We start from the raw sequence: 26802 nt of genomic DNA on the forward strand, positions 1-26802 counted from the left end.
ATAGCGCAATGGTTCAAAGTTTGCCCTTGGCAGGCAGAACTGTCTGGCCTTTAATCCTGGCTTTTCTACCTGTGCGACCCTGGGCAAAGTGCTTAACCTTTTGTGCCTAAGTTTCAATATCTATAAAACAAAGATAATAACAGTCACTTATTTATGGGATGATATTACCTGACGGTGTCACTGAGAGAATTAAATGAGTATGTGCGCTTCCAACGGTCCCTTACACAAAGAAAGTGCCAGTAAACGTTGACTCCTACTCTGTTTAACTGTCTCCTCTGACTGGATCAGATGCTGAAAGATAATTCCCACTCAAAATGATGCGAGTGGAAGAAAATGATATAAATGACTGTATTCAAAAACAAAAACCCCGAACGAAAGAACCAGAAAAGTAGTTTGAAGAAACCATCTGACACTATCTCTAGGATCCGCTCTTCATACTAAGGTCCAAAATTATTTGGTGATGTCCTAAAGTAGTGCAGTAAAAGTTTTCCTTGTCTACTAAACCACTTCCAGTTTGACTCCTTAGCCTTTTTATTAAGTCGTCTAATGTCTCTTCCTATTTTCAGATGAGTTAAAAACCAGGTCTTTCAGGCAACAGCAAAAACCTCAAGTCCCAGGATCGAAGTCTCTGCCAGACAGGGCCAGGTTTCTGCCGATGCATCTCCCGGGTGTCGACGGCCAACTCCTCATACACTTGCCTGGTAACAGACTAACTTGTAAGCCACGCCCACCCTGCTATACTATCTCACCAAAGGAAAGTTTTCTATGAAAAAATAAAGTTCCCCTTATAACTTGGTAGAGTAAAAACTTTTCTAATCAAAAGACAATGAGCTTTCATTTGAAACAGTGGTTCTTTGTAGTCACCACCCGTCTCTTCACTCAGCCAAGAAAAAAGGTCAGGTCTTTATTGAACTGCCTGCTTGTGACATGATTGACAAGTTTATCAGCTTCATTAAGCACTTGTCTTAAATCCACACACGCATTCTGGAGGGCAACGGTTTCTTTGTATATAAGGGCACTGAGGAGACACAGCTTTGCGGTAACAGCTTGACTATGGAGACAGATTTCTCATGTTGCCAGCCAGAGCTTCAGCCCATCCATGCCTACCCTAAATTCTTGCTTCCAGTCCATACCGCAAGTTATCAGTCAGTTGTCCGTACAAGCTGGCCAAACTTGGCAGCATAAAATATTTTCATGGGCTTCTTCACTTGACTCATAGGCTGTCATACTGACAATCCTAAAAAAAAAACCACCAGGATTCAGAATTTCACTTGGGTTTGACAGTTTTCAGTGACTCATTTCACTTTGTTGTACCGATAAAAATGGCTGCTCTATATCGGCTGCCATTTCTGTCATTTATTTTGCTGGACAGAGAGATCTCGTCAGTCATTATGTTTACTTTGATCATCATTCTCCGCTTTTTTTTTCTTTATTTTTTTGGTGTGAGGACTGACAATTTGTCAATAAACTTAGCAGTTCCAGGCTTTGCAATTAAATATAATCATATACATTTGGCTTCAGCAGAGTTTACACTTTTATCTCCTGATACACTGTGTTCTGGTTGTAATGTTAAGTTGCTCTGATCATTTTTATATGGTATTCCATGTACATTTCAAAGTGATGCTTGATGTTGGATAAATTTATGCCAGAATTTAGGAGCATCTCCAAAATATGTGATGCATGATAGCATTGGTTCATTTTCATTGCCAGTGCATTGGTAATCCACATTTCAAAGAATTACCACCACATATGTGTATGCGTGCTTTATTGTTTTGTTGTCATTTGCCTTGTTTGTGTCTGATATTTTTGCAACACTGACAGGCAGTTCTGATATTTATTCATGTGGTCATTACCCTCGTCCAAAGACAAATGCCTTTTTAAGTCCCAATCAGCAGGAGTGCTCCCAAGTCCTTCACAATTTCCACCTGTCTTCAACCATTGGATTAGATAAAAAATAAGATCAGAATCCCAACTCCAGTGCACAATGATGTATTCTTACACACTGGAAACTAAACGATTGTCAATTTCCAAAAGGGATGTTTTGATTTATCTTTGAAAAGAACACACAACACATATAGGACTTCAGTGTTTGAAAATCCACTCTAGCAAATGGCTTTTTTTTTTTTTTTACATAGCACTTATATGTTATTTACTTGTGTATTGTAGTCATTTTTATGATGTCACTACTCTCCCCACCACCTCCTGCCCCAGGAATGGAAGCTCCATGAGGTAGATTTTTGTCTGTTTAGATTTACAGCATGTAAAATGGTACTTGATGGATACCAGGTGGTCAATCAGTATTTGTAGAATAAGGGAATGAATGGACCAGCAGTACAGACATAGGGTACATTGAAGACCCAAACTCTTTCTCTCTCAGCTCTGCATGCTCAATGACAGCTTCGTCCCTGGCTGGTTTTGTGGTCACAAGATGGCTGCCAGAGACAGTTGGCATTATCTTGTCCACATCTATTAGAAAAGAGAAAACACTTGAGCGGGTCAACTTCCGTCTTGTGCCCTCCTGAAGTGGGTGGTAATATACATGCAGATAGATAATGGCTTAAACTAATCAGGACCCATCCTTTCTCTGACAGCCAAGTTGAAGAGTTAGAGTGAGCATCTCCTGGACAGGTAATGGGCCATGTGGAGTTTGATGGACACCTGAAGTATGGAAGTTGGGGTAGAAATGGGTGATAGGAAGCCAACGCTCTCTAGTACAACTCTATTGATTTTTAAAATATCAAATAGTTCAGGGGCACCAGGGTGGCTCAGTCGGTTGGGCATCTGACTCTTGGTTTTAGCTCAGGTCATGGTCCAGGGTCATGGGATTGAACCCCACGTCAGGCTGTGCACTGAATGTGGAGACTGCTTAAGATTCTCTCTCTTTCTCCCTTGCCCCTCTCCCCTGCTCATGCGCTCTCTTTCTCTCTCTCTCTTTCTGTCACTCAAATAAAAAAAAGACCTACTATGTGCCAGGTACTGCTCTAGGCACTGGGATGCAGCAATGAACAAACTCCACCCTCATGGAACTTATCTTTTATTGAGGGGAGATAGGTAATTAATATACTATTAATAAACTATGTAGTATATCAGGGAGTGATATGTGCTATGGAGGAAAATGAAGCAGGAAAGAGGTTGTATGTAATGACTAGGGAAGAGGCAGCTGCAGATTTCAATAGAATGGGTAAGGAAGACTTTCCGGAGAAGGGAACATTTGAACAAAATTTAGAGATGAGGAATCAAGCTCACGGATATTGGGGAAGGGGCTGAGTTTAAGGCATTTTAAATTCCAGATACTTGCAGAACATCTAAGAGCTTTTCTCCTATAATTAAGTGATGATACATAATACAGCTATTAGGCTCAGATCCCACCCAGAATGGGAGATAGTAGGTTGCCCTTTTAAAACCTGGATCAACCCAGAGGGGCTGATCCCTGAAAAACAGATTAACAAAGACTGAAGAATTCTTAAACAAAATCTTTCCTGATTGCTTCATCAAACTTGAACTTTTTAATTTTATTTTTATTTAAATTCATGTTAGTTAACATATAGTGCAGTATTGGTTTCAGAAGGAGAATTTAGTGATTTATCACTTATATGTAACATCCAGTGTTCATCTCAACAAGTGCCTTCCTTAATATGGGTGCCCATCACCCACTGAACTTTTAAATAAACTTCTATGAGAGAGTATTACTATGTTCTACAAATTTGGGGCACTTAAATTAGGTTTATAACACTGGGTACACTGGGTAAAGCAAACTTTCCCTACCAGCCTTACAATTTTGGTGGAGGAAAGGAGACAATGAAAATATAAAATGAAAAATATAAGAAGTGAACACACACACACACACACACACACACACACACACACACACACACACACTATTCAGAAAAGCCTTCCTGCCTGAGGAGTCACCAAGAGGTGACATTTGAACTGGGATGGCAGGATGGGGGAGAGAACATTCCAGACCAAGGAAAGAGCATTGCTGGGGAGCAGGGGAAAGGACAAGAACATTCCAATGTTGAGGGGACAGGAAGAGCACAGGATAAAGGGCTTATGCACACTTTCCTCTCCGGAGATGAAGTAGATTGTCCTCGCTTTGGGAATCAGGAACACTGGTGAACATTTCTGTTTTGGACAAGGTCATTGGACCATTATCTGGTGAGCATCTCCCTTAACCAAAGCACATGCTTGGGACCCATTGTTCTGCTAGAGGTTCAAGAAAGAGACCAGGGATGGAGATGGACGTTGGGAAGCCAACGGTGAGGACAGCTGTGATAAAGTGGGGAAATGCAGGGTGAGAAAAGATGGGGCAGGACTGAAGCAGCCCCACATGGGGTATGAGGAAGAGCTGGTGCTCTCCAGAGAAGGAGAGGGACTGGGCTGGAAGAGGCATGGGCCAGATTTGCTTCAGTCGGCCTGAGGAAGATGGTAGCTCCTTGAGGCATTTGCTCTTCTGGACAACTCCCTCCTGTGCAACTCTTTCCTCCCCGGTCTATGGATCCCCAGTCTCTCCTCTCCCTCCCATGCCACTCCAGAACTTTCCTTGGTAGAAGCTCTTCTTTGGCTTGGTTATTGGATATTGACATCTCTTAGAATTCTGCCGTGGCCCTCTTGCTTTGTACTTCACCTGCACTTTCCCACTGCATCCAAGCCTATGGCCTTCTTTTAGGCTCTTCCTGCTTTGGAAAGAAGGAGATGGATTGGAAGGAGGGAGGGAGGGAGGCAGGAACAAAGGAAGAAGTGGAAAAAACTTCCAGAAAGCACTGCCACCCAAGTTATTGCTTCGTTGCCTGATTTTACTATATTCAAAACTTTTTAGGGATTTGACCTTTGATTTCTAGAACTCAATGAAATACTGGCATGATAATAGTGTTTATTAATCAGGGCTCAAGATATCTATGGTACTTCATTTTTTAACCCGGCATTTTCTCAAAACTGAAAAGTACACAAGAGAGTCTGCACATGGGCTTGGCCAGGTGTTGGTCTACTTCTCCGACTCTCTTGTTAGAGTGCAGGCTGACCAGCAGCCCACCTTAGATCTACCTAGGCAAGAGGAGCCCCTGTCCTGGTCCTGTGCTCTGTGCCCCTTCTCCCTGGTCAAGGAGTCCACAGAGCCACAGGACCAAACCTGTCCCTAGGCCATTCCAGATCCCAGAAATTCCTAGATCCCAGAATTTCCTGCCCCAAATGTCCCACGTCAACTCTAGGGCCTATGCAGGGCCTCTTCTCTGGGCCAGTCCTCTGGAGCCACGGTGGTGCTCAGGCCTGAGGGTGGCCTGAGGCTCTGTTTGTAGGAGCGAGCGGCTGAAGCTTGGCTCTGGGCACTGGTGTAAGCCTGCTTCCTGGGAGGCCCCTCCGGGTGTGCTGTTGAGCAGGGAGTGGGAGGAGAAGGGGCCGGGAGGGAGCCCTGCCCATGTTCCACATTCCAGTGCGAACTCCAAAAAGCCTGCTGGTTCTGAACTTGATCTGGGACTTCCAGGGCATTAGGAAGTTATTCATCAAGGTAGAGAGAAACACTGCATTCTAATTAACTGTTTATGGGTTTAATAATTGAGAGATTGTTAGATATGCGTTACACGGGCCTCTATTTGTACTCTTGGCCCAGGCCCTGCAAATGTTAGAGGCATACCAGGTGCTAAGAGAGGAATGTCACTTTTGCAATATCGGCGAGTGGACCATTTTGAGAGAAGTGATAAAGAGGAAACTGAAGCACTTCCTCTGCCCACCCAGGGGCCCTGGTAGAAATTTATGCTATGCAATTTCAGAAACTAACAAATACTATTTCTGGCACTTCCTTCTAATGTATACGCCCTTCTCCCTATATATTCTCCGTAGTGTCAGATGTAAAACGGGCTCGTCTCACATCAGACCCAGAAGAAGTCCAAGGAAGTGCAAGCATTCCTGACTTAAAATAATCTGATAAAAATATTCTTTAATCTATTGGGAGATATTAAAATGCATATAAACATATTCTTTGGTATGAACGTTACATTTCATTGATATATATATAGTGTGGGTGTTTGGTTATATCAGTGAGTGAAATCTGTTTTTAAAAATCTGGAAAGCTCTTGGTTCTGTGCTTCTGAGAAAGAGCTTCTGGAGCCATGTTCCAGGGTCCCCTCAGAGATAACACTGGTTTAAACTGCCACCTGCTCAATGGGCTTCCAAAGCTTTATCTCCAGCCCTGGACTCTCTCTCCTGAGGGGAGCTCATGCACTCGCCCAGTCAACACCTCTATGTGCCCCCCACCCCAACTCAATGCGGAGGAGTCCGTATTAGTATCCTGTGGCTGCCATAACAAATTAGCCCATTCTTGGTGGCTTACAACAACAGGAATTTTAGTTTTTCACAGCTGCGGAGGCCAGAAGTCTGAAGTCAAGGTGTCAGCAAGGCCACGCTCCCTCTGAAGGCTCTAGGGGAGGATCCTTCCTTGCCTCTTCCAGCTTCTGGTAACCCCAGGCATTGCTTGGCCATGGCTGCCAAGAATCCAATCTCTGCCTCCATCTTCACATGGCCTTCTCCTGTCCCCTCTGCGTCTCAGATTTCCCTCTGCCCTTCTCTTACACGAACACCTGTCATTGGATATAAGGCCCATTCTAACCCTCGGATGATCTTATCTCAAGATCCTTAATTACATCTGCAGAGACTGCTCTTCTAAATCAGGTTACATTCACAGGTTCACAGGATAGGGTTGGACAAAGGACATGTCCAAGTGGATAAACCACTATTTAACTCACTACATGATTCATCGCATTCCTTCAAAACCAGTTCCTTCTGCCAGCTCCGTCGAGGGTGGGGAGGGGTGTACCCACATTTCCCAAGTTGACATGGGAAGTCACCCTTAGACCACCCCCTGCTTCTCCCTGCCCCCCCTCCCCCGCCTCATATCCAGTCAGTCACCAGGGCCGTCGATTCACTTGTGCTGGCGCTCGAATCTGTCTTCTCCCCTCTGGTTTCCATGGCCACCCTTACTAGCCTCCTTTGTGTTTTTCAAACTCCCACCTCAGGGCCTTTGCATGAACTCTTACCTCCCTCTCTGGAAGGTTCCATCTCTTAAGCTTCCCAGGCAGACTCACCCTTTTCACAGAGCTCTCAGGTCAAGTGTTAGGGCTTCTGAGAGGGCTTCCCACCCCACCCCATGTACCTCAAATAGCTCCTAGTGATTCTACCAGGTCACTCTACTTGATTCTTCCAACCCCCACCCCCCCAACACACACACAATTCCATCAGGACAGTCCTGTCTGTTCACTTCTGTAACCCCAGTCTCAAAGATAGTGACGTGTGCATATCTGTTATCTGTACTGAGCTCCTTTTCAGATGTCAGCATGCACGTACTTACCACTTCTTTCCTCAGAAACCTCTCTCAAAGTCAGCAGTTTGCCAAACTCAACTCCAGCGGACCACTTTGCAAACACCGCTTCCTTGTTCTTTCCGTGGTATTTTACACCTGTGTTTCCTCCTCCCTGATGCTTTCTCCTCCTTGACCCCTGAAGGAGGGTGAATATATCATTTGTCTTCCAAACTGGGCCACTATTTAAAGAGACAAAGGGCACTAATGAATTATTACGCCAGGCTAACCGTCATAAACTAAGACTCTCCCAGGTGAACCCAGACGTATGGTCTCCCTCCCTCCAAAACCTCCCTCTCCCTTCCGTGGCTATCTGTCCTCAGACTCCTTTTCCTCCATCTACTCTTTAAATGGGTCCCGGGCCCTCCCCTGCTGTCGTGCTACACCATCTCCCTGTGTGACCTTACCAGCCGTGACTCAATCTGTCTACATGTCCCCATCAGTCCACCTTGTCTTGATTTCTGTACTCCACGTACAAACCCAGCTGCTGGCCAGAAGTCTCTACCTGGATGTCTCAGCAGCAATTCTACATCGACATCTAAACCAAACTCATGATCTTCAGCCTCAAACACGTTCTCTTGCTGTTGATGAATGGTAAATGGTGCGGGTGGGTGGGGTATGGAGGAAGTGGTGGTTAACAGCATAAGTTCTAGAACAGGTTCTAGAGTTATGGCTGCCTGGGTCCAAAGCCACATCCTAGCCATGCGTGGTAGGGCCATTATTTAACCTTTCCAGGCCTCCGTGTCCTCACCTGTGAAGTGGAGACAGAAGTGCCTGTCTCTTAAGTTGGTTGCGAGGGTTCAATGAGACAATAAGGCCAAGAGCAGATGTTTATAGGATACCACAGATGCTGGGCATTTCTATGGGACTGATGTGTATTATTTCATTTAATCCTTGCAACAGCCTCGTGAGGTAAGTGCCATTATTTATCATTATTACTGATGATGATGATGATTCAAAAAACAATCGAAGTAGGCTCCAGGCCTGCGTGGGGCTGAAGTCAAGAGTCGCCTGCTCTACCTACAGAGCCAGCTAGGCGCCCGGGGAAGTATCGTGATGATGCCTCCTTTACAGAGGAGGAGCCCAAGGCACAGAAAGGTTAAGTAACTTTCTCTGGCTTAATGACAGAATTGAGCTTCAGATTCAGCAAGTCTGGCTCCAGAGACCTTTTCTCAAGCACCTCGATGTCCTCTGGGTGCCAGGTGCTTAGCACAGTATCCGGCATATAATAAGTGCTCAGCAAGTTATTTCCACTTTCCATCCAGTCCACCAAGCCATCTGCCCAGGAGAAGGCCTATTTTCCCTATCCTTCCTCATCCCATGTCTGTCAAGTCCTGTCAACCACATTTTATTTTTTTTTTTTTTAATTTTTTTTTTAACGTTTATTTGAGATCGAGAGAGACAGAGCATGAACGGGGAAGGGTCAGAGAGAAGGAGACACAGAATCCGAAACAGGCTCCAGGCTCTGAGCTGTCAGCACAGAGCCCGGTGCGGGGCTCGAACTCATGGACCGCGAGATCATGACCTAAGCCGAAGTCGGACGCTTAACCGACTGAGCCACCCAGGCGCCCCATCAACCACATTTTAAAGTGCTAGGTGCTTCTCCCAGAATTTGCTTATTTAATTATTAGTCTATATTCCTAGTTCATTGTCCAAGGTGTCTTGATATTGAGAAGTCCACTAGCAGGAGACCAGGTGTGAATGGAAAGACCCAGATCTCTGCCTCTAGCTTGAGGCTTTTCCTGCAAACCTCAACTCTGCTTTCTTAGAAGCCTGATGCTGCACTGCCGTAAACACAAGCCCGGGCCCACATGCTGGAGGATGAGAGAGAACATGGTGTGGGGACGGGCCGTCCCCCCTGGGGCCACCTGACCTGCCAGCACCCAGCCAAGCCAGCAGCTGGCCACAGACACACGAGTGGGCCTGGCCAAGGGCAGAAGAACCACCTTGCTGAGCCCAGACCAAACCGCTGACCCGCAGAAAGGGAAGTTAAATACATGGCTGTTGTTTTCAGCCACTAAATTTTGGAATTGCTTGTTACGCAGGCAAAGCTAACTGATCCGCTTAGATGTCCTGTTAGCTTAGGCTGCTGTAACAAGATGCCACAGGCTGGGTGGCTTAAATTTGTTTTCTCATGGCTCTAGATGCTGGAGTCCTAGACCAAGGTGCCAGCAGAGCTGCTCTGTGGTGAGGCTTCTCTTCCCGACTTGCAGATGGCACCCTCTTGCTGTGTCCTCCCATGACCTTTGCTCTGTGCGAGCCCAGAAAGAGAGAGAGATCTCTGGTGACTCTCCCTCTCCGTATAAGGACACCAGTCTTATCAGATTCGGGCCCTGCACTTATAACCTCACTTACCCTTAATTACCTCCTTAGAGGTCCCATCTCCATATACAGTCACACTGGGGGTTGGGCTTTGACATAGGAATTTGGGGGGCACACGATTCCGTCCCTGACAGGTATCAATCATCAAGAGGAAGTCGGGCCCATGAGAGCTGCTAAGATCACTTGAGTGGAGTGTGAGGGGGCAGAGGAGACCCATCAACTAAGGACAAACGCAGGGTAACGATAGCCTTCCTGGGGCCGGCAGAGGATGATGAGCCCCGGAGGGGACGGAGAAGCGAAGGCAGAGGACGGACACACAAGGAGAAGCAAGCGAGGGCTGAGGAGGCATTGAAGCCGAGCCTGTTTGTAAAGGAAATGAGCAAGAGAGTCCAGTGCAGTCGGCAGAAGTTAGGGACCAGGTGGTTTTGGCCAGGTCCTTGGTGGACTGAGGAACAAAAGATGAGAGAGCCGATAAAGCTTCCAAGAGGCTTGGATGAGAAGGAACAAGAGAAATCTGGAACACAGGATCAAGAGGAGCTTTTTAGGACACAGGGACTTGTGCATCTCTGTGCAGCAAGAGGCGAGAGCTAGAAGCAGGAGAGGCTCGCAATGACAGAACAAGGTCTGGAGGAGGCAGGGAGCAGCTGACAAGAACTAGCCTGTGTTAGCACTTGCCAACGTGCCAGGGCCATGCTGAGCTCTCCGTGGGGCTTATCTCATTTAGTCCTTCCGTCAACTCTATGAGGTAAAGGCAAGGATGATCCCATTTCCCTGATGAGGAAACTGAGGCACCGAGGAGATTAAGAGACCTACCCAAGATCACACAGCCTGCAAGTGATATAAATGGGATTTGAACCCTGGCAACCTGACTTTAGAGGCTAGGGGGACCTGACCTGGATTTCGGCCTGCTTCTAAAATTAACAGGAAACCGGTAGGGACGGTGATAACAGGATCGGTTGGGGGCAAGAATTTGATGGAGATCATGTGCTCCCAGTGGCCTCAGTTTTGTTTTCCGGTAGCAGACAGGGAGCTGAGCGTTGTGCCTGGGGTCAGGAGGGAACATAGAGGGAGTGAGGAAGGCCCAGAATAGGAGGAGGTTGAAGATGACAAGACTCAGGCCCGCTACTCGTGCTGGCGAGTGGCGCTGAGCTGGGAGTCCCAGTTGGTAGCGGTGGAGGTGGCATTTCTCCAGCGGCGCTCCGGGGTCAGGAGAGGGGAGAAAGGGGCACACTGGCTGCCGTGCCAGGGTAGGAGGCTTGCCGAGGGAGTGCTGCCAAAGGGTGGGGGAGAGGGCCATGGCTACTGGTGGCAGACCGCGGTTCCCAACCCTGGCTGCATTTGAAGGCACGGGAGGGCTGAGCCCCGTTCTGTAGCAATTACCCCTGAATCTCCCGAACTGGGCGTGTGCTCGTGGTCCCCGGTGAGGACTTCTGATTCCATTCCAGTAGGGAGTTGAGGCCGAGGCCGGGAGGGTAGGGAGAAAGAGGTACAAGGGGAGGAAGGGAGTGGAGGAGCGTGGAAACGGAGGTGTGAGCGCTAGCAGGGAAGGAGGGACACCTCAAGGTCTGAGTTGTTCTGCCTTAAGGGCTGGGAGGGCTGCAGAGTTTCTACCCCCTTTTCCACACCCATGTTCCTGGGGCCAAAACAGGACGGGATTGTCTCCAACTTTTCCCTTCATCCTTAGAACAGAGACCTCCGAGGGGCTGGACTAGGGGAGGCCTCAGGAGCTGCCTGAATGGAATTTTCTTCCCATGTGACCAGTCCAGCCCGGAAGAGCCACCCAGGAGCGACATCAAGAGTGGGTTATCTGCAGGTCTGGGTATATCCCCCAGCTGAGGAATTTCTCAGGGAAAAGAAGAGTGGGGAATGGGTTAGGATGGCTGAAAATGGGAGAAGCATATTCATTTTATCCAACCAATATTTATTGAGGTCCAGGCAAGGAACTTGTGCCATATTGCCAGGCAATATCTAAACATGACAAGTAATGTGATCTTGGGTGGCACTTCCCAGAGCCTTCTCTGGGATGGAAACAGTGTCCCTTTAAAAAAAAAAAAAAAAAAGGTGCGGGTGGGGAGGTGGGATCCAAGTGCAGATAAGTTTGGGACACATTGGGTTACAGAGAGTTAAACGGATTTACTCCCTGCAGGACTTCTCAGAGCCTTTAATCTGTTAACATGTTCTGAGACTCTCCAAGAAGTCGAGAGGCTAGCATCATCCTAGCATGCTTGACCCCAGGTCTCTGTCATTCCTGGCCGACCTAGAGGAATGAATGATTCACGGAACATGCTTTGGGAAGTGTGATATGGTGGCAAAGAGCTCAACTTTGAAGTCATAAGACCTGGCTCCCGACTCAGGCTGCGGTGCGCGTGACCTTAAGCAACTTGCTTGTGTCCATTTTCACATCTGTAAACTAGAGCTCCTAGTGGCTCTTTCCTGAACTTGTCGTCAGGAGTAAATAATGCCCCTCAAGCACTGAGTGCGGTGCCCGGCACACAGAAACCGCTCGCGAAAAGGGCACTGGCCTGGTTGGGGAGATCCTGGAGCCTGTGTTCAAATTCTATGACGTGCTGGCCTGAAAAACTGACTGGGGACCAGGAGTCAGAGCTTCTGTCTTCTACCTAGTTACTTGGACATAAAACCCAAATGGCTTTCAAAGCCTGAGACCTGACCAGAGAAAGAACAGTCAAGGGGAGGAAGGCAGGCAAGGGACGGGGGAGGGGGAAGGAGAGAGACTTCTGTTTCCATTACTGCCCGAGGGAAAGAGACTATGGGAATCTGCTGGCGGTGGGCTGGTTTGGCTTCTCGCAGAGGGTGGTGACAGGGAGGGGAATGGCCAGCCAGCACCCCTGCCCCCGGGACCCCAGGACTGTGACCGTGCGAGCGGGCACACAGGAAGCCACTCCAGGCCAGGCGGGTGCTGAGCAGCTGTGGGACTTGGCCCCCATCCCAGCAGTGTCCTTCCCGGAGGTGACGCTTCGAGAAGGAGATTTCCAGAAAAGCTCCGCGGCCCTGCTTCTGGCTGACGTTAGTGCCTCTGGAAGGCTTTGGGCTTGGGGGGACTTCTACCTTAAGGGACGACTGGGGAAAGGATGTCCCTCGCCCAAGTGCTCTGTCCCATTTCTTTGGGGCCCTGCTGACGTGGGAACAGACGACGGTGCGGAGGGGGAAGGCATCCGAACTGGGAGACATCGCGTAAGGAGGGCACCCCATCCTGCAACTGGGGTGCTGCTCCAGAGGCCCTGGGGTATGTGCCCGCTCCCCGAGGTTCCAGACCCCACCTCTCCACTCTGGCCCCTAGAAACCAGCCCCCATGGCCTCCGTGACACACGAAATGTCTCTTTTCATTCTCCTGACCTCGGGGGTGGGGGAGGGGAGAGAAGTGCCATCACGGGACACCTACGAATAACCGTGATCTCCATTTCACAAGACTCGGAGGTCAAACATCGTGCCCGAGGTCAACAGCCACACCAGAATTTGAACCCACATCCTGTTCAACACCACGGCTTGCCCTAACTGGGAGGTTCGCACAGGATCCCCAGTTTAACCTCTGCCTATGTCCTGGTTGGCTGCAAAAACAAAAGAAAACAAAGCCAAAAACACACGCATGCATAAATCAGTAGGACATCTCTGATGGAAGGAATGTGAATCCTACTTTTTGTCTTTTCGTAAGGAAAAGACAGAATCGCAGAGCCCTGGTTCACAGAGCTCTGTCAGCTGCCTGTGACCAGGACCTATCGGTTTTTCCAGGAGCATACCCCATCACCACCAGACAGTTCAGACAGGCCCCCCCTTCCCCTGGCTTCTGGGCTGCCCCCCACCACTCCTCTAGTCTCTTTTTCTAGCCAGGGTGGGGCCCCTGGGGCTCATGGCCTCGGGCCCAGAACTTGCCTCGCCTCCTTTCTTGGCAGCTGCTAGCCATCTCTGCAGTTTTTGGCCTAGTAAAACCCTTTTTCTGCCTGCCCAGGGGAGAGTTTTTGATTGGCTTCAGCTGGGATGACCTCATCCTCTCCAGAATTTGGGGATGTTCCCATTTTCCACTGCTCCACCTTCCTCCGCCCCCACCCCAACCCGCCCAAGCTGTGGAATCCCCCAGCCTCACTGGAGAAGGCGAGCATGTGCCCTGGATTCCTGCCCTCTCCCCACCCTAGCGCTCCCGCTCCCCCGGGCTGTCTTTGCTGCCCCCCGGCTTTGCCCCAGCCCCTCCTGCACATTCCCTTGGCCCTCAGATTCTCCTTTCCCCTCCGCGGGCCCCTGCTCTCTTTCCGGGGCTCATGGGAAACTGCATGATTTAAAATAATCATCTTACCCTTGTGCCTGCCCTTTTTGGTCTACATTATCTAATTTAATCTTCACAATGATCCCGTGATACAAGGATTCTCCGGTTTACGGGTGAAGAAGTGGAGACTTAGCTGATGTAACCTACTCAAGACAATCTGTTAGTGTGGATGGGGTCGGGGTCCACACGTAGGTGTGTCTGGCTCCAAGGCCGCGACAGAGGGCTTGTCACATTGAGAGACGCTGCTGGCTGTGCTCACATGAGCGATCCTGCCAGCCACACATCTGGCTTCCCTGGAAGGCTCAACAGCAGATCCCATTAGCTCTACCTTCCAAACGTTTCCAAAATCTGGCCACGTCTACCGCAGCCCCTCGGCTGAGCCACCTCTGCCTCCCACCGGAATTTACTGAGATCCCCCACCTAATGGGTCTCCTGCCTTCACCCTCCCTGGCCGTTCTCCACACAGCAGAGTGAACCTTTAAGGTGTTCCCTCTGATCATGTCTCTCCTCTGCTCAGAGCCTTCCAGTGGCTCATGTCTTACTCAGAGTCGATGCCAAAGTCCCCACAGTGGCCTAGAAGGCCCTCCACACCTGCAGTCCCATTATCCCCCCACACATGACCTCTGATTTCACTCCTTACTGTTCTCCCTCTCTGCTGCAGTTCCACCAGCCTCCTTGCTTGTGCTTCAACACGGACAGCAAGCTCCTGCTTCAGGGCCTTTGCACATGCTGTTTCTGCTGTCTGAAAGGCTGACCCTCAAATAGCTTCATGACTCAGTCCCTCACCTCCTTCAGGTTTTGCTAAAATAGCACCTTTTCAGTGACTCTGACCCTATTCGCCTTATCCCCTTTGTCCTGCCCAAACCCTCTCCACTCCCTGCTTTTTCCTCCCTATAGTACCATCACCCAGTGACATTATTTTACTGATTTATTAGGTAATTATTTGCTCCCCCTGCTAGAATGTAAGCTTCATGAGTTTAAACACTTTTCTCTCTCTTTTTTTTAACTGCTATATTTCTAGTGTCTAGAACAGCACTTGGCACATAATAGTTTCTCAATAAATCTTTGTGGAGGAGAGGGAGGGAGAAAGATGTTGGTCAGCTAATTTTGAGTGGCGCAAACAGAAGGGAGTCTGGACAGGCCTCTGAGCATCCTGGCCAGATGTTGGGAAAGCTCAAGTTTGGGGCCCATCCCCCAAATAGAAGTAACCTGTGGACACTTAGTGCTGCTTCTTTGCAGCTTCAGGACCAAACTTTGACTTGAGTCCCTGGAGAGGCCAGTCTCAGGGCAGGCTCTTGGGAAGCAGACTCTGGGATGGAATTGAGTGTGGGGGCTCATGAGGGCGTGCTCTTCAGGGCAACACCCAAGGAAGGGAGGGGCAGGAAGCTGGAGTGACTTGGAGACGTTGAGCTCTGATTTAGGCCCGAGGACAAGCTCGGCAGACACCACGGGACCCTGGAACTAAAATAGCCCCTAAGAATTGCCACGTAGTAGGCTGAAACTCTGGGCCTTTATACCCCAGCCTCAGCCCGTCACCGGCTGGGGGCCTGGCCTCGGCCTCGTGATGCTCTCTGCAGGGAGGGCCTCCCCACAGCTGGGGCGGCAAGTGCTTTCTGAAGGGGGGTCCGGGCGCACGGCCATGCCACTGCAAGACCCTCAGTGAGCGTCTGCCTTATTCACTGACGACCTCACCCACCCGGAGGGGTCCCTGAGACCCCAGAAAGGAGTGAGGTGGATCCCAACATTACCCCACTCGGGTGTGACGCAGTCCGGAGCTGACCATCTTCTGGCGAGCGAACCAAGACAAAGTCTAAATTGGGGCTATACGGACATTGCTTTTTTAATTAAAAGAAAAAAAAAATTGCGGGAGGGGAACACTCCTTCAGTAGAGCAGATGTCTGTCCGTACCTACGTGGAAAAAAAGACTTGAGCCATTGGCGTGGCCCTCCAGGAGAAAGCATAGAAAATAAGAGATTATACTTAGGAAGTCCTCGAAAGTGGTAGGTGGGCTTTGTCCTCTATAGTCACGGGTCCCATGTGATAGATGTGTCCTACAGGAGAGAGGCTGGTAGCCAGGAAGAGCCGGGAAGGAGGCAGCATAGGGTTTGGCTAAGAGCTGGCGTCAGACTGTCTATGGTTTTGAATATCGGCTCTGTAACTCTTTGGAGGGGAGATCTTCAGAGGCGAGTGGACTGAACTGTGTCCGCTTCTCTCCCCCAAGACAAGTCCTAACCCCGGTACAGAGAACGGAGTCTTGTTTGGAAATAGGGTCTTTACAGAGGTAATGGTTCAAATGAGGTCATGAGAGTGGGCCCCAGTTGAATACGACCGCTGTCCTTTTGAAAGGGGAAATTTGGACTCAGGCGCGCACCTGGGGAGAATGCCGTCGAAGATGAAGGCAGAGATTGAGATGACGTAACCACAAGCCACGGAACGCCACGGATCGCGGGCAAACGTCGAAAGCTAGGGGAAAGATGCGTGGAACAGGTCCTCCCTCACAGCCCCCAGAACCAGCCCTGCAGGCACCTTGTTCTCAGACTTCCACCCACCAGAACCAGGAGGCAATAAATTGCTGTTAAGGGGCCCGGTTTGTGATGCGTTGTTACGGCAGCTTCAGCAAACCAATATACGGTAAGTTTCTTAAGCTCACGGATTCTGATTCTCTGCTTTCTCACCTATAACACGGGGAGGATACTACCTCTCACAGCTGCAGCAATGACGTATGATTAACCATCTCTGTCGTAATTCCAGGCACAGAGGGTGCCCTTTCTATGTCACTGGTGGCGGCTCTTAGGCGTGAGAGCAGCTCATGGCCAAGGTCTTTTCCTCCGCCTGATTTCCCCCAGCCATCCCTTTCTTGTCACTGTCCCAGATGAAGAGAGCCTCCCAGCAGCGGGTTCTGTACACTGACTGTGGTCACTTACAGTTACTGCTGCTGGGTGGTCCGCAGGAAGGAAAGGATGGGAAGGCCGGACTTTAGAGCCTGTGGCAGGCTTCCTACGGCCCACGTTAACCCGATGCCGATCCCTGCCTTGTGGCTTTCAGTACGCAGACGTGAAGGAAGGAGAAGTTGCCAGATCAGCCCTTCCAGATATTTAAAATGACTTCCGGGTGCCTGGGTGGCTCAGTTGGTCAAGTGTCCAACTTTGGCTCAGGTCATGATCTTGTGGTCCGTGGATTCAAGCCCCATGGTAGGGTCTGTGCAGACAGCTCAGAGCCGTTAGCCTGCTGCATCAGATTCTCTGTCTCCTTCTCTCTCTGCCCCTCCCCTGCTCACACTCTATCTCTCTCTCTCAAAAATAAATCAACGTTAGGGGCGCCTGGGTGGCTCAGTCAGTTGAGCGTCTGACTTCGGCTCAGTCTGTGATCTCATAGTTCACGGGTTCGAGCCCCACACTGGGTTCTGTGCTGACAGCTCAGAGCCTGGAGCCTGCTTCAGATCCTGTGTCTCCCTCTCTCTCTGCCCCTCCTCCCCTCACACCCTGTCTCTCTCTCTCTCTCTCTCTCTCTCAAAAATAAGTAAATGTTAAAAAAATTATAAAAAGCTTCTTTAAAAGATAAATAAACATTAAAAAATCAAAATTACTTTCAAAAATAAAGAAGCAGGAATGAAATGAAATAATAAATAAAATAAAATAAAATAAATACAAGACTTTCAGTAGAGCATCATTATCGAGAGCAAATAGACACTTAAATCACACCCCTTATGCTCAGCGCTGATCTCCAAGGAGTGATCTTGAACATCCCTGTTTGTTTCAGAGAAAGGGAAGTCATGAGACCAAGCATTGCCCCACTTCTAAGGTGGAAAGTGAACATAACTATTGTCAATTAAATGTGTACTGTTTATTATAGCTAACCTACCATGCCTTGCTATGTTATAAAGGTTGTGAAGTTGTGGGTGTTGTTTAATATATGATACACACACTTAAAAGTTCATTGCAGGCTTTTATATAATCAATGTGATGTGTGTATTTTGTAGGGCCTGGAAAATAATTTTACTCTTTTGAATAATTGTGGAGATTTATAGTCACTATGGCATTGGTTTTATGGTATATTTTTTGGCTGTTATTTATGATTCATTTGCTTAGGGACCTCCAATTGTAACATTATTCCTTTTGGAAGATTTTCTACTTCTCCTTGACACCTTAAAATGTATCTTTCTTTCCTCTTTGCTTCTACAGCTTGTGTTGTTAATTTTGTATTGTAACAACATCTACCACAGCTAAAAGCTTTTATTGGGGAGCGGGGATTGTGAATGCGACATATGCTTATTTTCTTAATTTCAGAAAAGATAGCAGAGTATAAAAAAGCAAATAACGTTTCCCAGAATCACAACCTCTTATAATATTTCCTTCTTGTCTTTTTTCTCAATCTGAGCATAAATAAGTAGTTCATGTGTAAGAGGAACAGGGGGGAGTAGAGAGCTGTGTCTGTGGCAAAACTGGGACAGGTGTGGGCTTCTGTAGGGAAGTGGTGGGGCAGCTGCCAGGGGCTGATGCTCTAGAAGGAGTGAGGAACCTTCTGAATGAGGGCTCGTCCCATGGGGACAAGAGGTCAAGCAGATGTCTTTGCCTTAGTGAGTGAGCCCTCGTCATTAAAGAAGGGCCGCATCTGAATATAATAACCTAGCTCAGCCTGAGAGCTCAGAACCTATGGAATCAAGTCTGGGTCATGTGGGGAGGGGGCTGGGGAGGGGTTCCTGACGTGGTCCAGCCATGTCAGGCATTGCAGAGTTGTTTCACTGAAGAACAGGTCCTAGACCTGCTTCATCATCAGCCTTAGGTGCCCAGCAGGGGTGTGGTACATTTTACACCAGGAAGAGGGGGAAGCAATCATGGAAATCACGTGTTAGCGGCAATGCCTGGACTTAGACATGAGCCCCATGGGAAACACCCATGGGAAACTTCTAGAAACACTTGGTATGAGCTCGCAGAGGCAGATGGGAGGAAGAACATGCAAAACTCAGGTGCCTTTTGCTGCGATGTGTTGCTTCATGACTCTAGCCAGACAGTGAGACCGCTGAGTGCACAGTCATGTCATATTTAACTTGACTCCCGTCACCTAGCTCATTGCTTGCCTGGCATATAGTAAGTGCTCGGGGCATGAAATTTTTGCTGATTAAATATCCTCTTTTAAATATCTTCTTTTTGATCATCTGATTTATGACATGGTTTCCAGGAACATGCTATGGTTAAAAATGGGACTCCCTGACCAGAAAAATGAAGTCAAGATGCTGCTCACAAACTTAGCATCAATGAATCTTGGCATTCCCTTCCCCCAAATTCTCTGGCTCCCAGAAACCCATTACGTTCAGAAGCACTGGGATTAGAAAAATGCTGGAGTTTTCCATCAACGGATGCCCTTGAGCCCTGACACTTTTCCTCATTATTTAAATGGATCTAGGAATAGAAGAGAGACCAGAACCAACCAAGCCACCTCCTCAGATGGACAGGAGCCTGGAGACCTGGCCTTTGTTTTACTGGTGAACTGGGTGTCAGCCATGTGTCTGGCACTGTGCGGGATATCCCAGGGGTTCTAGACAAACAGATCTCAGCCCTTGTCCCTGGGGACTTTGTCACTAGCGAGAGAGATTAACTGTTGCAAAACCTCTGTACCACAGAGCTGTTCAGGGCAGTGTGCAATCAGGGAGCAATAGCACAGATGAAGTGGCCAGAAGGATCTAGTGAGACAGAGACCCTGGGGGGCCAGAGGCAGGAGAAGACTTGGTGAAGAAGGTGGGGAACGAGTGGGCGTGGAGGACAGGGTCATCTTGAGGTTGAGAAGGAAGTCAGCTAGCAGGGTTCCCCTCCAGCTCTACCCTGTCACGCTGTGTGCCCTTAGGTTAGTTATGTCACCTGTCGAAGACTTAGTGTCTATAAAATAGTTCCTACCTCGCAAGGCTGTTGAGGAGTAAACGATATGCACAAGGTGCTTAACAAAGTGCCAGGCACAAGATAAGCACTCAATAAATGTCAGCCATGGCTTTTGTTATCAAGAAGAGTGGGTGAAATTTGGAGACGGCTAGGGATTGGGAGGCCCGACCAAGCTTCTGGAGTAGTTCAGTTCTATTTATTTATTAAGCACCAACTATGTACCAAGCATTGTGCTTGGCTCTGGGGTAGTGGAGACAGGGGCCCTGCCCTTAAAGAACTGACAGGCAAGCTGGATACAACAAATAGGCAACACTCCCTGTTGTGTCCCCCACAATAAAGCAGGGAGTGTGTAGGGTCGGAGGAGGTCATGTGGCCAAGGCTACAGGTAGCCAAGGAAGGAGCCCTTTCCCAGGTGGAGGATCTCAGCTGAGATCTGGGTATGAGCAGGAATTAGCCCACGGGTAGAGGAGGGCCGGACAGGAGAAGAAAGGGAGAGTCTTGAGCAAAAGGAAGGACATTTCAATCATCTGGAGAGTTCAGTCCATTCAAGCCGCTACAAGTCAGTTCAGTGTGTCTGGATCCAATTAGATGGGGAGGGAGGGAAACCGGTCACCAGGGCTCTGAGGCCAATGGAGACCCTGAAAGGGAGGGCCATAAACTCATTGGTGCCTTCCGAGGATTACCTTAATGCCCAATGGGAGGAGACAAGGCCAGAGGAGACAGACCATGATATTTTGTGATCATCCAGGTGAGAGACTGGGGTGGCCTCAACCAGGGTGGTGGTGGAAAAGGGGACAAGGGGACACATTCCAGAATTACTTAAGAGCAAAAGTGACGGCAGCTCTTTCTGCCTCATGGGCCCTGCCCCCGTGCTTTAATAAAGCTCACCTTTTTCGCACTGAAAAAAAAAAAGTGAATCCTGGTCCTCGGGGATCTCCCACTCCCACCACACTTACATCAGGCACGTGAAAGACAGACACGTATAGACCACGCCAGATGAGTAGCAATGGAGGTACGCAGGACACTGGAAGGGTACAGGAGAGGGCTCAGCAAAGGCTGACAGACAGGGCCAGGCCACAGGTAGAGGCTCCTGCCAGAGGTGATAGTGGTGGCCTGGGAGCCACTGGGCAGGGTGTGGACTTACGCTCGTCCTCGGGATCCCAGCAGGGTCACACTTGATGGTATGGGTTGTAGGGGCCTTTGGGGAGCCCCCCCCCCCAGAGGGAAGGTGGGAACGGAAGTGGAGTACAGAAGGAAGCAGCTGCCTGCAGGGTTCATCGGAACGGGCGGGGGTGGGGGGGCGGGGAGTGGGAGCCCAGAAAGGCAGATGTGCTGCTCTGGGCCCAGGGGAGAAAGAGGGGGAGGAGTGAGCAGGAGAAACTTCGCAGGAAGTGACTAGGCTGATGGAGGGAAGGAATCCACTGCGGCTCCGGGCATGAGACTGAAGCTGAGGCCCTGTCCAGACGGTGCGGCCACAACCAGGGCACTCGGTACCCAGCACAGGGAGGTCAGTGCCACGGCTACCCTTTCCTGGGTGCCTGCTGCCGCCAGACCCAAAGCCTGCAGACGGGCAGACATCGTGACACCATTTCCTCCTCACCACCGCCACCGTCCATGCTGTGGTTCCCCACTTTACGCACGCGACCACCGTGGTTCAAAGAGGCTAAGAAACTCACCAGGCGCGCAAGTGATGGGAAGCCGTGAATTCAACACAAACCTTGAATGCTGACTATGTGAGGTAGGGTTGAGCATTAAGTCCATGGATGTGTGTAGAGGACATGGAACAGTGCCCGGGACAGAGGGGGCATTTTCCAAGCGTTCCCCGTTATTATCATGTCGGGACACAGCGTCAGGCCCTGGAGATATTGTGGTTAACAAAACAAGAGATTCCTGCCCCCGTGGACCTTAGCGTCCCGTGAGGAAGACAGACGTAAAGGAAAGATGCAAGAAAACATAACACAGATCACAGGAAGTGCCAGGAAAGAAAATGGACTCTATGTTACAAAGTGCCCAGTTTGACCCCAAAGCCCAGGCCGCTGGACCACGAAGGGGTGAGGCATTAGTGGTCGGGGACTGGTTCTGATGCAGTACGTATCATGGTGGCACCTCCACAGCAGGGTTCCTTTACGGGAAGAAGCAGAGACAGACTAGAGCAGTGGTTTTCAAACTGTTTTAGCTGAGGAACCTTTTATTTAAACAGGAGCGTAAGCATAAGCCAAATCCAATGAGCAAACACAAGCTCGACTGCTCTGACTGAGGGCCGAACGGCCCCCCGCCCCATCTGCCTTTCCATTTCCATTCTCCACAGCCCCAGAGGGGCTCCACCAAATTCCCAGCAGGAACGCCACGGGATCATAATAGGACTTAACATTAAATGAGCACTTACCGACAGCTATCATGACTTACGCTGTCTCATTTCATTTTCTTTTTTTTTTTTTAATTCTTTTTAACGTTTATTTATTATTGAGAGACAGAGCATGAGCATGGGAGGGGCAGAGGGAGGGGAAGACACAGAATCTGAAGCAGGGTCCAGGCTCTAAGCTGTCAGCGCAGAGCCCGACGCGGGGCTCGAACTCACAAACCGCGAGATCATGGGCTGAGCCAAAGTCAGATACTTAACCGACTGAGCCACCCAGGCGCCCCTCATTTCATTTTCCCCATGACCCTATAAAGTCATCTTTTTATAATGAGGAGCCTGAGGCTTAAAGGGGTTGATAACATCAACCAATCAATGGCTGCTTGAAAGAGCTGCTTGGCGGTCACGGTCTGGCGCCTGCCCAGCTGTGTAGCCCCATGGCTGCCACCCCCTCACACACACTCACACGTACACACCCACACATACACCCACACATACACCCTGACCACACTTCCTTTCTTTAAATCACAGGTACCCATCTCGCATCCCTGGCCTCGGCTCACGCTTTTCCATTCTTCAGTATGTTAGTCTCTTATTGATTCTGTAACAAATGATCACAAACAGTGGCTTAAAACAACACAAATTGTCTCATACTTCTGAGGATCAGAAGTCTCCAAAGTGGGCCAGCAGGGCTTTGCTCCTTTTGGAGGCTCTAGGGGGAGAATCCATTTCCTTGCCTCTTCCAGCTTCTAGAGGCTTCCTTGGCTCACAGCCCCCTTCCAGCAACGCCATCACTTGACTTCTGCTTCCATCTTCACATCTCTGACTCTGACCCTCCTGCCTCCTTCTTATAAGGCCTCCTGTGATGACATTGTGCCACCCAGATAATCCAGGAGACTCACAGCTCAACTCCTTAATAGAATCACAGGTTTCTTGCCCTGTAAGGTAACACATTCCTCCGTTCTGAGGATGTAGACATCTTTGGGGGCCATTATTCAGCCTGTCACACCTCATAACCCCGCACTCATTCTTCACACCTGAGCTTCAAGAGCATGTCCTCAAGGAAACTGTGTCTGACAGCCCAGAGGAGACCTTCTGGAGGCGGGGGTCTCACAGCAGCCTGTGCCTCTGCGTCACGATGCTCGTCAGAGTCACAGTTTAGCGTCTGTTTGGACCTTATTTGATTAAGGCCATGACTCAAGAGTGTGGGGAGCCGCTTGGTTTTTCCATTTGTGTTTTCAACAGAGTCTGGCACACAGAAGTGGCTCGATTAATATTTGCTACATAAATGGATGAACAAATACAGGACCCTGCCCGAGGCAAGTAGCAGAGGCAGGATTTGAACTCGTGCAGCCGTTTTACAGAATCCCATCCTGTAAGCCTTGCACCCTCACAGCCTTACCTCGCGCAGGCCTGCCGCGGGGCTCAGGCGCAGGGGGCATGTGAAGTCACCTCCAGGACATCCCACCAGGTCATGTGGCTGGCGGGCCAGACCACGCCTGAACACCTCCAGGGGCACCAGTCTGACGTCCAGTGATTTAGGACATGGGGTGGGGGTAGGGTAAGAGTTCCGTAAGCCCTAGCCACGTGGGACTGGGGGCTACGGAGGGACGGCAGCCGCTGGAGAGGCAGCAGTGGGGGGGTGGCACGAGGCAGGGGCGGAGGGGGAGCCCGTGGGCACGCAAGCGGGAGGAGGGAGAGAGAGCCCAGGGCAGCGCCTCGGGCAGGCCCACGGGGAGAGGCTGAGTGGGGGGGTGGGGGGGGCGATGCCAGCGAGGAAACGAGCTGTCAGAAACTCGGAGGCGGCGTGGGAAAGTGCAGTGTCATGGAAACCAGGGGAGCGAGCAGGTCCATCCGGGAAGAGGCGGCTGCCGGAGCATCGGCGCCGCAGGGCGGGAGCGGGAGTGGGAGGCCCAGGGCCACCTGTCCTCGCGGGGCAGGCAGGCGGGCTCGGTCGACCTTCAGCAGGGTGGTTTCAGCAGAGGGCAGGGGAGCCGGAGGCGGAGGCGGAGGCCTAGCGGCTTGCAGGGTTCCGGAGGCAGCAGCGGACCAGACCGCCCGTTTCCGGATCTGGCAGGGGGAGCGGAGGGCGGTTGCTAGGAGGGGCGGCGGCGGGACGGGAGCGCGCGTGTGGGCGCCTGGAAGCGCCTGGGAGGAAGCAGTGGAGAAGCGAGAAGGAGGGCACGTCGTGGGCGTGCACCCGGCTGGACGGGAGAGTCCGAGCATGAGTCAGCACCCGGGGCGCTCAGTCCGTGAGAGGTGGGAGCCGCCCGGGCACCGAGAGCAGCTCCTGGCTCCCGCCGGGGTCAAACCGGCATCGCGCTTGGGGCGGGGGAGCTAAGCTTTTCTCCCTGCAGGTGCGAATTCAGGTTGCTTTAGAGAGGACCCTGGAGACCTGGGGCTCAGGCACCTGAACGCAGAAGCCCAGCATAGCCTCCTGCTCAGAGGCCGAGTGCTCCCCAGGTTCTAGGAGACCTCAGAGGGCCCCACGCCCTGGGCTGGGAGCCTAGTATGAAGCCACTGGGAGGGACTGGATGGGAGTGTGTAGTACGTCCTGCCCCACTCCTCTAAAAGGTTCTAGAACTGCTCTCCCCAGCCCAAGGGATCTGACAGCCATATTTTGAAGATGTGAGCCCAGTTTTGCACTTTCCACTCCTTTGGCCGGCTGGTGAAGCCTATGGACGTTTTCTCAGGATAAATGCATAAAATATATCAAAATACCAACAACATCTTTCACAGAACTAGAATAAATCTAAGCACAGAAGACCTCGATGGCCAAAAGGATCTTGAGAAAGAAGAACAAAGCTGGCAATATCACAATCCCAGATTTTAAGATATACTACAAAACTGTAGCAATCAAAATAGTATGGTAGTGGCCCAAAAATAGACATATAGATCAATGGAACAGAATAGAAAGCTGAGAAATAAACCCATGCTTTTATGGTCAATTAATGTAGGACAAAGGAGGCGAGAATATACAATAGGGAAAAGATAATCTCTTCAACAAAAGGTGTTGGGAAAACTGTACAGCTACATGCAAAAGAATGAAACTGGACCACTCTCTTATGCCATATACAAAAATATATTCAAAATGGATCAAAGATCTACATGTTAGATCTGCAACCATAAAAATCCTAGAAGAAAACACAGGCAGCGATTTCTTTGACATTGGCTATAGCAACTTTTTCTAGATAGGTCTCCTCAGGCAAGGGAAACAAAAGCAAAAATATACTATTGGGACTACACCAAAATAGAAAGCTTTTGCACGGCAAAGGAAACCATCAACAAAATGACAAGGCAACCTACTGAATGGGGGAAGAGATTTGCAAATGATATATCCCATAAGGGGTTAAAATACAAAACATATAAAGAAATGATACAACCCAACACCAAACAACAACAACAACAACAACAAAATCTTATTAAAAATGGCCAGAAGGCCTGAATAGACATTTTTCCAACGAAGACATACAAATGGCCAACAGACGCATGAAAAGATGCTGAACATCACTCATCATTAAGGAAATGCAAATCGGAACCACAATGAGTATCGTCTCACGCCTGTCAGAATGGCTAGAATCAAAGAGATAAGAAATGACAAGTGTTGGTGACAATGTCACCCTCCCCAGCGGTTGTTGGGAGCACAACCGGTGGGAATGCAAATTGGTGCAACCAATTTGGACAACAGGGTGGAGGTTCCTCAAAACATTAAAAATAGAATTACCATATGATCCAAAGAAAATGACAACTCTAATTTGGAAAGATATACACCCCTATTTTATTGCAGCATTATTTACAATAGCCAAGATACAGAAGCAACCTAAGTGTCCATTGATAGATGAATGGAGAAAGACGTGAGATATATAGATTAGATATAGCTACACAGATTAGATATAATGGAATATTACTCTACCACAAAAAAGAATGAGATCTTGCCATTCACGACCACAAGGATGTACCTAAGAAGGTATAACGCTAAGTGAAAAAGAGAAAGACAAATGCCATGATTTCACTCATGTGAAATTTAAGAAACAAAATAAACAACAAAAAAAGCTGAACAAGAACACAGACTCTTAAATACAGAGAACAGACTGGTGGTTGCCAGAGGGGAGATGGGTTGGGGGGTGGGTAAAATGGATAAAGGCGATTGAGAGTACACTTATGATGAGTACCGAGTACTGCACAGAATTGAGTTATTATATCGTACACCTGAAACTAATATAGCACTGTTAATTATACTTCAATTAAAAAATACTCAAAATGCATAAAACACATGGGATTACAAAAGAAACCAATTACACTGAAAATCAGTTATCACACTATATTTTGAAAATCAAACTTCTAATATCACAACAAATGTGCTTCTTTATCAAATGCATTAAAGAACGAGATCTAGTGACAGGCCCTGATGTTAGGGTAGCAATAAACACAAATGACATTTGGAGACATCCCCAAAACTCTAATGTGATATGCAAATGTCTGTGATTTATTCTGGTGACAAAGTCACAGATCCCATGACTATCATGATCACTGCCTACAGTCATAATGGAAGGAAAGTTCAGTTTTAGGTAGAGCCTCATGAAAATAAAGATATCATTTTTGCCCCCTCACGTTCGTGGATCCCCTG

At 49.2% G+C, this 26802-nt stretch overlaps 1 long non-coding RNA gene across 2 annotated transcripts in view; it reads right to left on the reverse strand.

The window, feature by feature from the left end:
• Window positions 1–23770, reverse strand: part of LOC102952213 — a 33907-nt gene extending 10137 nt beyond the window's left edge. For both annotated transcript variants that reach the window (XR_006213186.1, XR_006213185.1), the window contains exons 1-2: window positions 23578–23770; window positions 7340–7530 (exon numbers count right to left, since the gene is read on the reverse strand). This is a non-coding gene — a long non-coding RNA (uncharacterized LOC102952213). The remainder of the gene's footprint in view (window positions 1–7339; window positions 7531–23577) is intronic.
• Between the last annotated feature and the right edge of the window lie 3032 nt (window positions 23771–26802).

Source organism: Panthera tigris, chromosome F2, assembly GCF_018350195.1.
Source record: "Panthera tigris isolate Pti1 chromosome F2, P.tigris_Pti1_mat1.1, whole genome shotgun sequence".
NCBI lineage: Eukaryota > Metazoa > Chordata > Mammalia > Carnivora > Felidae > Panthera > Panthera tigris.